Source organism: Bidens hawaiensis, unplaced genomic scaffold, assembly GCF_021521415.1.
Source record: "Bidens hawaiensis isolate Kalapana, Puna unplaced genomic scaffold, B.hawaiensis_p1.1 tig00032835_1, whole genome shotgun sequence".
NCBI lineage: Eukaryota > Viridiplantae > Streptophyta > Magnoliopsida > Asterales > Asteraceae > Bidens > Bidens hawaiensis.
Genome location: NW_027495617.1, coordinates 1 through 17,490, shown reverse-complemented (window position 1 = coordinate 17,490; position 17,490 = coordinate 1). Strand labels below are relative to the sequence as shown.

The 17,490-nt window shown below is 33.7% G+C and overlaps 1 pseudogene across 1 annotated transcript; it reads left to right on the top strand.

Annotated features, from left to right (window-relative positions):
• The first annotated feature begins 7,890 nt into the window (after positions 1–7,890).
• Positions 7,891–10,332, top strand: LOC143584168 (protein GAMETE EXPRESSED 1-like; annotated as a pseudogene). Its single transcript, XR_013144312.1, has 6 exons — positions 7,891–8,399; positions 8,481–9,070; positions 9,159–9,283; positions 9,373–9,559; positions 9,644–9,788; positions 9,894–10,332. The product of XR_013144312.1 is annotated as a protein GAMETE EXPRESSED 1-like (transcript).
• The last annotated feature ends 7,158 nt before the right edge of the window (positions 10,333–17,490 follow it).

Below are 17,490 nucleotides of genomic sequence, written 5' to 3'. Positions count from 1 at the left end.
CTGCTTGAATTTCCTTGTCGAATAACTCACTTATCAAGTCTCTTAGCCAAACCGCCTGACACGCGGCTGCGTTTGCCGCCATGTACTCTGCTTCACACGATGAGAGTGCAACCATACACTGTTTCTGAGAACACCAAGTAATTGGTGAAGACCCAAGATAAAACACGTGCCCCGTAGTGCTTCTCCCATCGTCTTGGTCAATGTTATGGCTACTATTACTATAACCAAGTAACACGTTTTTCCCACGAGTGTAAGAAATACCAAAACCGAGAGTACCTTGAATATAACGAAGAATTTGCTTTATAAGAGTTGCATGAGATTGCTTCGGGCTTTGCACGGCTTACGACTCTGACCGAATATGCCAAGGTGGGACGAGTTTGTAAAAGGTACCGGAGACACCCGACAATCTTTCGATATCTCATAGCATCAAAATCTTCTTCGTCTTTAAATTTAGAAACTTCTATACTCGGATCCAGTCTCGCTTTTAATATGCTCCGAGCCGTATCCAATATCGTGTGGTTCCGCCTCTCGACAACACCGTTTTGTTGAGGCGTATATGGAGCGGTTAAATGCCGAATAAAACCCTCGTTTTCAGAGAACCGATTGAAATCACGAGAAGTAATTTCTCCCCCTCGATCGGTTCGAAACGTCTTGATTTTCTCACTATTATCTGCTTCCACCATGACTTTAAATCGATTGAAGGTATCAAACGCTTCACTTTTTTCCTTCAACAAAAAAGTCCACATGAAACGTGAAAAATCATCAATCAAGACGAACACGTACCTATTTCCGGCTATGGTACTAGGAGTAACGGGCCCGCATAAATCTCCATGGATTAGTTCCAAGGCTCGGGTTGCTCTGAAAGTCGCCGACTTCGGAAACAGTTTTCTTGTTTGCTTCCCGACTAAGCACGAGTCACAGATTTGATTTTCTTGATCAACTTTTGGCATTCCAACGACCATATTATTTTTCACCATTTGTTTCATAGACTCGAAATTTAGGTGTCCTAGTCTCGCGTGCCAAAACCAATTCTCGTTATCAATCCGGGCTTGTAAACACACGGGTTTCCCCGTCTTTAACTTAATCGTATAAAGACGATTCTTGGATCGAGTAACGCGCATCAACAATTTACCTTGATCATCATACATCAACAACTAATCGTCTTTCATACGAATATCACAACCACTTTCTGTTGCTTGCCCGAGACTAATAATATTACTTTGTAAACTAGGAATATAATAAATGCTGGTCATATAATTGTTGCTCCCCCGTTTTACCGACTAGCAATATCGACTCTTTCCCGCAAATATCAACATAAGACCCATCTCCGAATTTAACTTTGCCACCATCACGCTTATTTAATTCAGAGAAAAAAGATAAATTACCCGTCATATGGTTGCTCGCTCCGTTATCCAAATACCACAAGTCTTGTTCGTTCGAACCACCCTCGTAATCTTTTGGTAAATTATCCGTCATATGGTTGCTCGCTCCGTTATCCAAATACCACAAGTCTTGTTCGTTCGAACCACCCTTGTAATCTTTTGGTATAACCTTCTGTTCATCACGTACACTTTTTCTTGAACATACTGCACCATATAGAGGGACGAGTCTTTTTCTTTTGCGTCGGCCAAATGTGCTTGTCTCTCTTTCCTTCGTACCGGACACCTCGAAACGAAGTGACCAAATTCATCACAACGAAAGCATTGAAATTCCGAGTAATCCTTTTTACCCTTTTATTTATCCCCTTCGTTGGACCCTTCTTGTGAACCACGGTTCTGACTGCCACGTCCATTACCACGTCCTCGGTTCGAAGCTTTCCCGCGCCCCCTACTCGATTCGCGTGAAAACTGCTTTGAACTCGAAGAGGATTCAGAATTATTAAACAAAAGTTTACCTTCTTCAGAACGTAACACGTGTCCTTTGATACGCTCCTCGTAAGCCTTCAACCTCCCGACAACATCCTCAAAACCGATTGTTTTAAGGTTTAACACTTGCTCGGGGGATGCTACAACTTGGATAAACCAGCTCGGCAGGCTTGTGAAGAATTTCTGAACTAACTTCCTTTCTTCATACGGTTGTCCAAGTGTGGCTGCTTTAGAAGAGATCGTGGTTATTCTTGAGGCATACTCGTCAATGGTTTTGGTTTCTTGCATCATCAAACCATCAAATTCACGTATTAACGTATGAAGTCTAGCATCCTTCACATGTTCCGCGGCCCATATTTCTTGACTTTGTGGCATCCCACATCTCTTTTGTCAATTTAAAATTACCGATTTGAAGTATCTGTTTCTCGGGAATCGACTGAAACAGAAGCGCCTTCGCGATGTTATTTTGCTTCGCGTCATTAGAGCCCGGGTCAATCACATCCCAAACTCCATGAATCCCAAAAATAACCTTCATATGCATACTCCAAATCGTGTGGTTTGTTTTCGTCAAACGCGGGCAATGAAACGACCCGGAAATCGTCTCTTTTCTCGTTTGGTTCGCGTCACCCATCTTGTTTCTACGACTATAAGTCTTTGAAATATTCTTTGGTGTAACTGGTTCAATTTTTCCAGCCTACACGATTAAACCCAGTTCCGAATCTGATCCGAACACACCTTTCGGTTTTAGAGCTAAACACAACAGATTATATTTAATTAATTGAAATATCAATTAATGTGAAATATCACTTTTTTTCTTTTTGGCCTTTCGAACCAAACCAAGACCAAATAATGAGCAGATCCAAAAATCCACCACACGTTTTCACCAGATTACAAAACTTGAGAAAAAAAATCCCACGGTCACCTTCCAGCCTTGTCACCTCGATATGCGTGCTTTCTACAAACAAGTTCTTAAGAAGACAAATCAACCAAAATCCTCACTACCGGATGCCGACCAAAATTTCCTCACGTCACAGGAAATCAGCAGGTCTTAACGAACGCCAGAAGCTTCGCCGGAATTCCTCACGTCACAGTTTTCCGATTGCAGCGGCTCCGATGATGAACGCAGATGGTGTGCTCAAGTCACAGGTTACTCTGACCTTCACTTACACAGGTTCGACCTTCACGTCAGGTATCGAACACGAACTCGCACACTAACACGAATATTATTATTGAGAAAGTTCACAAAACTCAATTACCCAAATTACAATCTCTAAACCCAGGTATTTATAATCTAACCTATCACGTTTAGACTACAACCAGGAATGCCAAATAATATGACATAATAATTATACTAACAATTAAATCTAAGCACGTTTAATTGTTTATAATTATCCACTCCATATTTAAATCATGTTACTTAACCTTGCACGCCAAGTAACGATCTTGAACCGAAATTCCCAACAAGATTGGCCATATCAGAATAACTCTATACTAGCATAACTATTTACGAATATTGATAATTGTAGACGATAACCCATTATAGTTCTTTAGTTTGACCAATGTAAAAGAAGTCACCTAATTTTATTTAAACAACTCCTAAGCTACACATATTAAACCCACCAAGTACCCCATTGTGGGAATTGAACCCTCATCCCTTACGATAGAGGGGACATCAATTACGCTACTTAATCTTCACTCATAATATTTGTATATTAATGGTACTTACTAGTCCTTCATTTACGATTTCTTAACTTGAAAACCGAACCTTCTAACGAGTTTCTTTTTATTGTTTATAACTCTTATCCTAGCCCTAGAAGACGAGAACGACAAAACATCGCCATGACCATTTCAAAACGGAAATGTCTCGTTCTCCTGCACCGGTGCATAGATCTAAGACCAATAACGTAAGTTTTAGCAGCAACAATGATCCTTTTACGAATCAACTTAGTGCTAGCGGTGTCGTGAAGTGATAAATTATGGTTGCGAGTGGTGCTGACCAATTTGAACTCATTCTAAATGAACAACTTTTATAAGGATGTCCTATTTTGATACGTAGAATAATTTAAGTGGGTTCGAATTAACTTTCGAATACATATATTATATGTAATTTTCTCTTAGAAAATCAACCATTCAAATGGTCGCATTTCAAATTCACTTTTGAGTACATAATTTATTTAACTGTTTTACATTCACAATAACAGTTTTGCCTTTTATTATATTTAATATTGTAACAAATCGTGAATTTTTCACTCAACCATGTATTGGCAAAACTATGTTATTTGTTATTTTCTACGCATATGTAGACTATTAGTTGGTGTGATGCTAGGTGAAGAGACAAATTAATAAAAGATTATTTACATTAATCTATTTGGATTATCTCAGTTAGCACGTTAAAGTTCGATTCCTAGTTATTCTTATGATTTTAATCTCGCTTAAGTGATAAGGTGAAAAATCATTCTCCTTTTTTAATTTACCGTTTTCAAACACATTTTTGGGATGTATGCGTATTTACAATATCTATGTATTATATTATACACACTAGCAAACTGTCATACATTGTGCGTGTATTCAATTAAATGACTAACTGTTACTTGATTATTTAATTCTAGCAATTCGGAGGGTCCAACATAATCACATTATAGTATGATCATACGAATGTCATAGTAGCCATAGTACGTGAGACTTGGTCAACTGATGCTTTTATTTGCTCATGGTTTGATTGTTTTACATTCACAATAACAGTTTTGTCTTTTATTATATTTAATATTGTAACAAATCTGGTGATTTTCCCACTCAATCATGTATTGACAAAACTATGTTATTTGTTATTTTCTACGCATATACAGGTTATTAGTTGGTGGGAAGCTAGGTGAAGCGACAATTAGCAAGATCTTAAGAATAAATTAATAAAAGATTATTTACATTAAATTTATTTTGTTTTGAAATGTTTGGATTAAATTTGAAGATGTCCAGCCCAGCTGGTCAGAGGTGGGAGGGTTTACTCGCTTGCGAGGTTCCCGCCCGGGCGTTGGCCTGGGTTCGAGTCTCTGCGGAGGCAAAATAATACCATTTTGGGTTGCGAGGTCCCTCTCTCTGGGAGATTCAAACCCGAGTCCTTTGGGTGTTAGGGGGTGTGCATTACCAACGAAACAAACATTTCGAAAAAAAAAAATTTGAAGTGTATTGGTATTTCCCAAAGGGACAATCTTTATTCCTAACCTGGGTCTTATGTAGAGCTACTACTACTGAAGTACTGAGCTACAATGCTCTTACCCAACTAAATGCTCCTTATATTAAATCAATCTTATCATCCGAACTAAATAGTTTGTACATAATTTAAATGTAGGTGATTTTAAATTTTAAAGTGTAAAACGATGTATTAATGTGATTTTTATTATTATAATTATAAATTGTTATGTACATAATTTATGTGATTTCTATAAGCTTTTATTTTAGTTAATAAACTATTCTACTATGATCCCAAGTCTATGTAGCAGTAGCAGAGATTGGACTTTTAGAAATGTCAATCAGTCACGTTCATCATGTTATTGTGCTAGCAACTTAGACTTTTGGTACCAAAGGTTATCGATTATGAATATAATAAAAGTATTGTACAAATTATATATCATGTGTCAAAATACAAATTAAACCCGTATAGAAGTCTATTCGCTTTTGCCATATGTAATAACTAGGATTGTAAGTTCAAAACTAGCATTGGTTAGTTCTTTTCTTCTATGGTAAAAGTTCGTATACCATGGGTGTCAAATATGATGAATATACAAATCAATTTCAAAAATCTTCAATAGATGATGTAGTGTTAATGGCATGGTCGTATCTTTCTAATACCAATTTCTCATCATAACCTTTTGAAGACCACATATCCAGCACATAGTTGTGATTAACCCGATTAATAGTGTACTAGCATAGTTCAATGAGTTTTTCGATAATAGGTTCTCATGATTAAAAAAAATAATGATCTATCCCACCCACAAGGGGAGGGAGGTGAAGTGGTGGGGCCTTCATAAACAAATAGTTTAAGGTTTATATGTTTATTATATCCGGTTGTTTTTTGGGTCAAGTTATTCTATAAAATGAAACAAAAATAAAAAAGTATGAGAAAGATTTGTAGTCACATAAAAAAACATTTAAAAAAATAAATAAAAAAATCATAACTCAAAAATTAATAAAAAAATAAAAAAAAGTAAAAACACAAAATGTTTCTGCCGTCTTTCTCATTCTTATAAAAAAAACAATAATAAGTGAAAAAAGTCGTATCTTTTTGTTTGTCATTGTGTTTTGTGTTTATTTTGTCATTGTTGTGTCTTTTTCCATTGACATTGTGTCTTTGTTTCTTTATATTGTGTTATATTACTCAATATTGTGTTATATTCTGTTCGTCATTGTGTTAAATTTGACGATATATTGTTTTTTTAGTTATAATGTTAATTGTGTCTTTTGTTCATTTTCGTCATTGTGTCTTTGATCTTGGCGTTGTGTCTTTTCGTCAAAATTTTTTGTATTTTTTTAATGGGAATGATGGCTGAAACATTTTAGTTTTTTTATTTTTTTAAATTTTTATTCATATTTTGAGTTGTGATTTTTTTATTTATTTTTTTTTGAATTTATTTTTTTTTTGAATTTATTTTTAAAGGGTTTTTTGTGTTGTCGTAAATCTTTCTCACACTTCTCATTTTTGTCTCCGTTTGTATTTTAACCTGACCCGTTTTAAGATATTGTTTTAATTAATTAAAGTAAATTACATAGAGAGACTTTCAACTATTAAATGTTACATATATAGGCCCTTAAGTGTAAAGGGACTGAAATACCATTTTATTTAACAGAAAAAGTTTAACGACGATAGCTAAAAGGACTCAAATGGTTAAGAATTTAAAAACCTGAAGCCATGATCTGACGAAAGAATAGATATCATACTCAAGTAGACGGAATGGCCAAACCTCACTGACTCATAACATAAATTAACTCAAATAGGTAAATAGTTATGCAATTTTCTTGGAAATCTTACATAATTATTTGTTTTTATTTTTTTGGAAACTCAAGAGGCAGCCACGTTAGAATATATAGCAATGTTCAGTTTTTTAAATATGGGTCTAGATTTATTCACAATATCAAGTGTTTCTATTAATAATCTTATAACATGTATTTTATTCACCATAGATTAGAGGTGCACAAACCGGTTTACAACTCATAACCGATTTGGGTTAAAATCGGTTCGGTTTGGTCAACAAAAGTCAAAACCGGTTTACGATCGGTTTCGGTTCGGGTTGAAACCGGTTTCTTACCATGTTAAGATCGATTTCGGTTCGGTTTTTGACCGGGTTTTGCCCGATTTTGGACGGTTTCGGTTCGGTTAACCGGTTTTGATGGAAAAATTTACAAAGCGGTTCCAAATCGACGGTTTAAATCGGTTCCAAACCGGTTTCTACATAATCAGTTTCAAACCGGCTCGGTTTCGGTTTGGTTTTCAGGTCGGCTCGGTTAACCATTTTTTTTAGAACAACCAACAAATTCATTCATAATGAAGAAGAAACAAGATTATAAGCAAGATGCTAGCAACAAAAAACAACCCGAAACAAAACCCCTATATATTTTTTTGGAAACTCAAGAGGCAGCCACGGTTAGAATATTTTTACATCTAGAATTTATTCACCATATCAAGTGTTTCTTTTAATAATCTTATAACACGTATTTGGGTCCATAATTCCATATATATTGTTACCATATATTCCAGATTATGTAATGAACCCTATACATATGAGGATATATGTTGCACCTTATGTCCTTATGCATGTTTTCTTCACGCAAAAGCTTCATATAAATTTTAATGGCGGGCCCTCTAAATATTATATATTCATCGATCATCTTTCAGGTCGCTATCTACAACAATTTGTTTCTTCTTTTGACCACTTTCATATATTTTTTATCATTTAGAGCTCAAGAATCTTTCCCTGGAATTTAACTGTCCTTTGATCAGCTGAATAAATCACCAAGTTTTATACAGGTTTATAGTTATTGTTAGTTAGATCCAATGAACCATCATAAGCCTTCTATTTTCGGTATCGTGTCGGTTCTCCTCTTGCTTTCGTGCAGCATGGAGTCGTTTGGCTGGCCTTTCTCAAGTGGAAAAGCCGGTTCGAGTAAAAAACCACCAGAGTTTATTGAAACTTCTAACGATCATATTGTTGCTAAGTTCTCCATGGAGTCATCAAATAGCAACAAGGGAGTGATGCTGGTGGAAAAGGCGAAGAGAAAGGCTGCTTTGTCAAATTCTTGTTGGCAAAACGAGTATCAGAATCTGTTTGCAGGATGTTCGGAGATTTTAGCAGCCGAAGAGCAACGGTCCAGGCTGTCATGGCATCTGAGTGATTGCTTTCAGAAGGACACCGGGAGGCCTCAGTTTCCGTACTGTGACGTGAAGTATCCGATGGTAAACTGTCTCAAGAAGTTGGATGAAGATGCTCATAGGGTTTATCTCGAGTTTTATCTTGAGACCAATGCCATATGTCATCAGTTACAGTAAGTATTTAAAATTTTTATGAAATTTTATAATATGATATTTTTGTTTTTTTAAGTTATTAGGTATAATTTGACTTGTAGGAGTGATGCATTCAAGAGACAAACAGAAAGACTGGTGAATGAACTCAAAAGGTCAGCCGAATATGCAGAGGACAAGTTAGATAACATAGAAGAACAAACAGAACGCGTGTTGCATACTTCGGATAATATTCATAACTCTTTATCTTCTATCGATGTCCAAACTCAACAACTGGCTCAGACATCAAAGAATGTTGAAGAGAAAGTGTTAATACTGTGTTAGTGCGTTCACAGTCGATTTATGAGCAATCCGTGAAGATAGCGGACGCTCAAACGGAGCTGCAAATTGGTCAGATGAATATGAATGTGAGGCTGGATGAAGGAATGACAATGCTGAACTAATCTGCAAATAAGTTGAGTGAAGAAATGAGTAAATTAAGGAATGAAGCGGTTGAGATTGAGAAAGAAGTCGGTAAAGTTGGAGATGCGATGTTCATGAAGATGGATGTATTACAAAGTAAAGCTGATGATATTGAGAACATAACAGAAACTTCTTTAGACCGACAAAAGGAACTTGCTGAAAGCCAGAGAGCGTTTCTTGAGGTTCTCCGGGATGTCACAACTTTTCAATCCCAAGCACTCGAAGAAAGCAGGTAAGATATATGAATATATCTATGTATGCTTATATATGTGTATTTATCATTCATAGACTAATATAATAACATGATGTTTTGAGTGTAGGGGCACTCTGCAACAATTGATTTTACTTGGTCAAAGTCAACAACAGGAACTTATAGAGACAAGAACAACTTAAACAAGCTCATGATCATCTAATCGAGAATTCCAAAACAATATTGGCTGCTCAGGTTCGTCTTATTTTGTTTTTATGTTTTTGTTATGTTTAAATAGTCATGTGTTTTATAAAATTCTAAATATATTTCTTTATGTTGGATAGGAAAGTTTTGAGTCAAAGCAAGCTAGCATGTTTGTTGCTATTGAGAAGCTTTTCAATCTGCACAATGCGATCTTTCTAGAATCACGAGTCGTTAAAGCTTTACTTGTATATTGTATGTTAATCTTCATTCTCTACATGTTTACAAGCACAAAGCAAACCTACAGTATGAGACCTAGGCTGAATATAAGTAAGTAAACACTATTTTCCTCAAATTTTATGTGATTTTGTTTGTTTTTATGTCTTATAGTAAGAATTTTGTTTTTGGTCACAGGGTTATGTGTGACATTCTTGGTTGAATTTGCGGTGCTTCGATATGGAAACGACATTGAACAACAATCATGGATCATCAGCATTTTGAGGCTAACATTCGTGATTCTTGCATCATGCCAACTTTTGTATGCTATTTACACTTACAGGTAAACATAAAACCGGCTCCATTTTTTCAAATTACATTTTTTTTTTCAAATTACATTTTTTTATAAACTTTGCATTATAACTTACTACATTTTAAATTTATGCAGGGACTATGAGACATTGAACCACCAGATGTTACAATCACTAATTGATAAAGTTAATGGAATGCAAGGAAACAAACCGTTGGTATACAATAATGATGATGAAGATGATGATGTTGACTGGAATTCATGGGTTGACTTGGATTTTCCTGAAGATGAACCAGAAGACCTTGACTATACACTCTCTGAAGGAGTCATGGTGCCTTCAGTTTCTGCTTCGGGTTCTAGAGGATATAATCTTCGTCGCCGCAACTAATAGGTTTAACATTATGCTACTTTTTATGCTAGGAGCATGTTAATATGTTCTTTTGAGATTATTCGGTTTCGTATATAAATTTGCATACACATACATGGATATATATGATCATATTAGCTGTATTTAGTCAACAACAAACTTGTCATTCATTATGGCTTGTATTTTATCATTAGACCATGCATAGTGGTAAGGGGGGGAATGGGGAGAGAGGTGTGTCACGTGGCGCCTAGTCAGCAAGGAGATAGATTGTATTTTAGGGGTGTAGTGGTGTGGGAGAGATTGAGGGGAGATGTGTCACAATTTTAGTGGTTTTTATGAATAAAAAAATTAATAAAACTGAGGTGGGCCCAACCATGTCAGCCATTTCAAGTTTCAATCGAGAAAATTTCTCCATTGCTTCACTTTCTGTTCCACTTCTTATTATTGCAAGCTTATCACTTTCATTGTCTGTAACTTTGCTTGCTTAAGATATGGACTCTTATATATTACTCCTTATGCATATTATCTTGTCTCTAGTACCGACTTTAATCAATTTTAGTGGCTGGGGAATCTGTAAGACTGTAACTACCAAGTGGTAAGAGCATAAGCTTTCAAATATAGTGCTGCAAATATTAAACTCATACATCGTACTCAGTATATCCCACCAATAGCAAAGCTATAATAGGGTCTGAGGAGGGTAAGATGTAGACAGCCTTACCTCTACCCCATAAGGATAGAGAGGCTGCTTCCGGTGAGACCCCCACTCATACATGTATTATATTTTTAGCCCTATTGAAAAAATCGTTGACATTTTAGTCTAGTTTAATCAGATAGCAAGTTGGATAGATTTTGACACATCACACTAAATGTAGATTTTATCTTACGATCCTAGTTATTACATATGGCAAAATGAATATAGTCTTTTGGTATAATTTTTGTATTTTCATAATATTTGACACTAGATACATAATTTATACAAAGATAATAAATTTTTTAAGACAATGTGTCTGAGTTTTATGAAAAATACAAATTCACAATACCGTAAATTAGAGTAGTTACATACCCCCTAAACAAAATTAATAATCCCTAACCTTTGGAACTAAAACTCAAAGCTGATAACACAACTTGATGATCGTGGTTGATTGATCTCTTTAGTCTTTACTGCACTTGGTTGTGATAATAGAACTAGAAGAATAGAATAGTTTATTAGTTAAAATAAGCTAGTAATAAACCGTTTTATTCGTATGAATCTCATAAAAAGTTAATGTGTGGTGGTTACAAAAGGATATTTTTAAATTAAAATCATTTCAAAATAATACATATAATCAACCTACATATGTAGTTGTTTCAAAATCGTTATGATAAGAAAAAAAACATATATATCATGCATATAAGAACAGACAAAAAGTATATACTATATAGATTCATCGTGATTTTTTTATTAAAAAATGTCAAATATTAAACAAAATGATCCAATTACAATAGAGATGAAAGATGGGTAAGCGAGCAACAAGATATATATGTTTTTTGAATGGCAAACCCGATCATAGTGAAAACAAATTCGTAGTTCTTCGGCTCGATAAGTTACTGTGCAAGACCGTTGAACTCTTTTAAGAAACGTAATAGTTTCGAGGGCAAGGGACCCAAATGTATCAAAATCAAAATGAATGAATACGTGTTGATTCTCGATACATGTTTTCTCATATTTAGCAATTTTTCCTCATTCTATCTTCAACACACCCCGCCTAACAATAAACCTAGTATCCCTAAGCCCGACAAGAGGATACTCCAGTAAGGTCTATACAAGCGCGCTTCCTCCTGCGCATCCAAAAACAAGAACGTCTAATGAACGGAGAGTAGACCTCCCTTCAAGGGGATTCCAGGGCCGGCCCATAGAGGTGGCGGGGTGGTCGACGGCCACTGGCCCGACACTCCATTAGCCCGAAATTGTTTTTTAAAAGAAATTATATTTATTTTTATTAAAAACAATATGTATATTTTATGTTTAAACCTAATTACATAACCACTAGCTTGGTCTAGTAGCAAAGGGGTAAAACTATTTATAAAACAATTCAATCGAGCAAAAAGAAGAGTAAAACTAACTTGAATGTCAATCATATTCAATCGAGCGTGATTTGGTTGTTCAATTTCGGTTGTTATTAGTAATAAACGGAAAACATAAATTAATAATAGACAATCGATTCATAGAAGTTAGCATGACAACAGTCGATTAGAATCATATATAACTTTAGTGGCTAAGACTTAGCTTATTATACCTAAAAATATATTTAATTTAAAAACTAAAAGTTTATTCGGGTTTTTCATGTTGACCCAAATCTTATAAACCAAACCCGAGAACCAACCCAACTTACTTCGGTTCGGGTTCGGGTTAGTCTTTTCTCGGGGTCAAGTTCTTTGGGTCAGGTTAGTTCGGGTTCGGGTACATGCTTTTTTCGGGTTGAGTTTCGGGTTTTAGGTAAAAGTGACAGCCCTACACTGATGCATAGATCTAAGACCATCAAAGTAAGTTTTTGTAGCAGCAATGATCCTTTTACAAATCAACTTAGTGCTAGCGGTGGCGTGGATCGATAAATTATGGCCGTGAGTGGTGCTGACCTATTTGAACTCGTTCTAAATGAACAACTTGTATAAAGATGTCCTGTTTTGGTACGTAGAATGATTTAAGTGGGGGTTTTCGAATTAACTTTCGAATATAATACATATATTATATATAATTTTCTCTTAGAAAATCAACCATTCGTATTGTCGCATTCAAATTCACTTTTGAGTACATAATTTCTTTTAACTGTTAGACCATGTCTAGTGGGCACTATAGCCACCCAAAAAGGCCCCAAAGCGCCCCAGGCACACCGCCATCCAGGGCGCTTTAGGACGTTTTGGGGTGGGGGCGTTTCCTACAAAGCGTCGAGTGAGTGGAAAAAGATGACCGATGATTGGTGACTTGAGTTTATTTGTTTTATTTTTAATAAAAAAAAAAAGAAAAAAATAATAACAGTGACGTAGTGATTGAAATGAGCTCAATCCATTACACAATTTTTTTTGTCAAAAAAGTAAATAAATTAAATTAAGGCGACATCACATAACACAAAAACGTCCCTATAAAAGCTTCATCCACTACACACAATATTATGTATTTAGAAAATAGACATGATTTAAAAACACATTCAAATAATTATACTTATAAAATTAATTATTTATTGAACAACAAACAAGTGTCCCATATAATTTTAATTTAGAAAACTTAATTGTTAAGAAAATTTAATAAAAACTATATTGTTTTATAACTATAGCCATATATATCGTAAGTGTAGTTAGGCCTGTAAACGAACCGAACGTTCGGTAAATTATTCGTAAATCGTTATGCGGAAAGTTCGTTTATTTAATAAAACGAACGAACATGAACACATGTTGAATTCATCCATTTATGGTCATGAACGTTCGTTTATGTATTGATAGAAAGTAATTAAATATTATATGGATGAGTCATCTACTTAAAGGTTTAATATTTCTTAATTTGCGTTCATTTACATTTGTTCAATTATATCCGTTTATCTTTGTTCAATTTTGTTCATTTAAATTTTAAGCAAACAAACATAAACGAAAACAAAATGTTTATTTTTTAAATAATATTTTCGATTAAGTGCTCGTGTTCGTTTAAAGTTAAATGAACGAACACGAGCATGCCCTTGTGTGTGTTTGTTCGATTCTCTTACATGTTTTCATTATTCACATTGATGAATACAACAATCTCAATCTCTAGGCCCTACCGATTTTATTTGTGTTCGTGAACACATTCATTTCCTAAATGAACGAACACGAACATAAAGTTTTATTTGGTAAGTGTTCGTGCATTCGTGAACACATTATTTCATTAACAAACGAACATGAACAATGCCTTGTTCGTGTTCGTTTTTGTTCGTTTACAGCCCTAAGTGTAAGTGTAGTGAGTATGTGAGTTTTGATATTGTACTGATACTGTAACGAACAATATCGGTACCATGTCTATTCCAACTAATTAACCGAACACTATCGCCATTATCAGAACTATCACTTATATTCGTTATTGGGTTCTCAGTCAATGTAAAACACTTGTCAACATTCTTTTGGACGTACCATAACTATATTTTTTAGGCTTTATCTTTCGGTTGCTATACCAAGTGTTGGTATCATAATGAATCTAATCAATATCTACCAAATTTTTCTTGAACAATGTTTATTTTTCCAAGTCTATCCGTGACAAATTTTAACCATCTTTAGTTATTTGACACTTCAGTTTAACTAGAACACCCATGTTAATTCTTTCCAACGCAAACGTTAACACAATTTGTTCCAGGGTTGATTTATGGGAAGAAAGGAAAAGAAAGTGTAAGGAGCAAAGGAGAAAAAATGTTCTAGAGAATTTTTATGAAAGAAAAAGAAAAAGAGAGAAAATAGATGGGTTTTGTTTTCCTTTTAAATTGGAAAGAATGAGATGAAAAAGAAAGGAAAAATGTTATAATTACCATATTGTTCTCGTCTATATTAATTCTTTAGTTGCACTATTAATTGATTCACTGCAAACCTTTTTGGCTTTTAGAACTGTTTAATGGTGCAGATTAGAACAATTAAATAAATGTTCTACATGTCATATAAGTAGCTAAAGGTACAATGCCATATAATTAGCTACACCATTAATTAAAAGGGGCATATATCTTTTGTAGTGAAGCCATATAATTAGATGGTAGTAAACATATAAGTAGCTACAGACCATATATCTTTGTACATGTTAAACCATATATTTTTTGATGTAGTAAACAAAACCCTTATTGCCTCACAATTCGTTCGGGGGTGTTTGCGTCCCAAATCGCCAGATGTCGCCCCAACTGTTCATTCACTACGTTTGGCCTAAAGAGTGTAAGGTGATGTTTTTTGTTTTTTAACGTCTGCAGGCTGATAACAATTGAACTATTATGCAAACTAATCAATTTTTACAAACATTCTAACCAGTTTCTAAAAAAAATTAATTTCATCATTTAGATCTTATCATATATATATAATCTATATACATATATATATTATATAAATATACTAGGTTAGAACCCGTGTACGACACGGGTGGAAATATTGAAATTTTTGAACAAACACGTGTCATTTGAAAAGACAACATAAGTTGTTATGTGTTATTCGGGACGACAAAACCAATGATTGTGAAATATAAAGATAAACCCAAACAACATTCAAATTACAATCTTTGAAAACATTAGGGGTGTTCACGGTCCGGTTTTCACGGTTTTTACGTTAAACCGTAATCAAACCGTTAGTTACGGTTTTTTATTTTCGTAAACCAAAACCAAACCGTTGAAGGTTTAAAACTGAACCAAACCGAACCTTTAGTAACGGTTTGGTTCCGGTTTGGTTTCACGGTTTGGGCTTGTTGAGGTTTTATACAAAATACCCAAAATAATTTATGATATGCAATTATATAGCTCTTCATAATTTATAAAATTTAACAAATACCGTTACAACAATTGATTTATGGGTTCTTATTAGAAAATTTGAAAAACAAATAAAAGTCTTTTGCATTTTAAATGGGGCTTAGCCCACACTTTTTATATTTAGTGGTAGTATTTATATTTAATGTGTTTGTTATAAGCATTAATAATTTTTATTTAATTATTTCTATTAGTATATTTGTATACACAAACATATATAATATAATATATTTAGACGATATATAAAACTAAATCATACGGTCCGGTCTGGTTTATACAGTTGGTTTTGGGTATAAACCGTAAACCAAACCGTTCGTTACGGTTTGAAAATGTTGAAAACCAACCGACCGAAAATTAAGAAAGAAAACCAACCGTGAAACCAAACCGATGACTGGTTTGAACGGTTTCACGGTTTCGAACCGAACCATGAACACCCCTAGAAAACATAATCAAAAGTTAAAAATGTAAAATTCATAAGCTACTAAAAAGACTTCCTTATAAACCATATTTATTCTTTATTTGTAACTTTGTCTTCCTTGTTTAATATACGAATTTTAACATCACTCTTCAATCTTGATAAAGCTACATAGAGTTGTCTATGTGTAAACACCGGGTCTTTGAGATATATGTCAACTCTTGCTAGAGATTGACCTTTACTTTTGTTAATGGTCATTGCAAAATAGACTACAATTGGAAAAAACTACATTATTTTCAATTTAAAACGAAAGTTTCTTATCTGAAGGTGTTAGACCACAACGAATTATATAAGTGCGACAACCAGTATTAGTACCTGAAATAACTTTTACTACAACAAAACGCCTACCCAAATTAATTACTCGCAATCTAGTTCCATCACACAAACCGTTCTTCTAATTCATATTCCTTAGTAACATTATTGGCACATCGACTTTTAGAACCAATCTCTGAGTCAAAATAATTTTGGCCTCTTTGATTTTATTTAGCATAATGTGTTATGAAAATTTTAGTTCAAATTAAAATATAAAAAATAATTTGTATAATCTTACTTAAAAACCAAAAAACTGATTTTTTATATGGACCACGACTAATTTGTGAATTTTGTTGCAAAGTATGGAAACAATATAAGTTGAGTTAACCAAATATAAGTAAAAAAATAATGGAGAAATATCTTTGCGGCTCTAATTAACATAAATTGATTAGTATACACATCTTAATTAAAACATATATTTTAATTGGTTTTATGAAAATAAAATAGGATTGGATAACTGAAAATTATGTTTCGTAACATTTCTAAAAAAGAAAATAGAAAAAAGAAATGTGTGAACATACATTCAATGTTATTAAATATTGTTTATCAAAAAGGTATAATGTAGTTAATAATAAATATAATAAAAATCGTTTATAATTTTCTGTTACAAGTGCCTAATTTTTAGTTAATAAAATATTAATTTTTATTTACTATATTTTAGTTAATAAAAATTATATATTAATACGATATATTGTATTAACGCGTTTAAAATAAAATGTTACTGTTCAAAATGCTAGTAAGTATTCTCTTGGCGTTGAAGCTGCACGTTTACAAAAAAATGTATTCTTAAAAAACATTTAAAGGGTAACTTAAAAAAATATTAAAATGACTTACCATTTGAATTACCCCTCTTATTGAAAGATGTTGATTGACAAAAAATTACGTTTTTTTTTTTAATTTGAAGACATCTATAATAGAATATAATATGGTTAGTATATGAAAAAGATGAACATCATAAATATAAAAACAGAATTTTATATAGCATGATGTTTCAATTTTGCTGACTTAATGAATGATTTTAATCCACAAAACAGAAAAATTAGAAAGATTACACAAGAAAGATTATTTATATTTGGTGTTTATATAGTA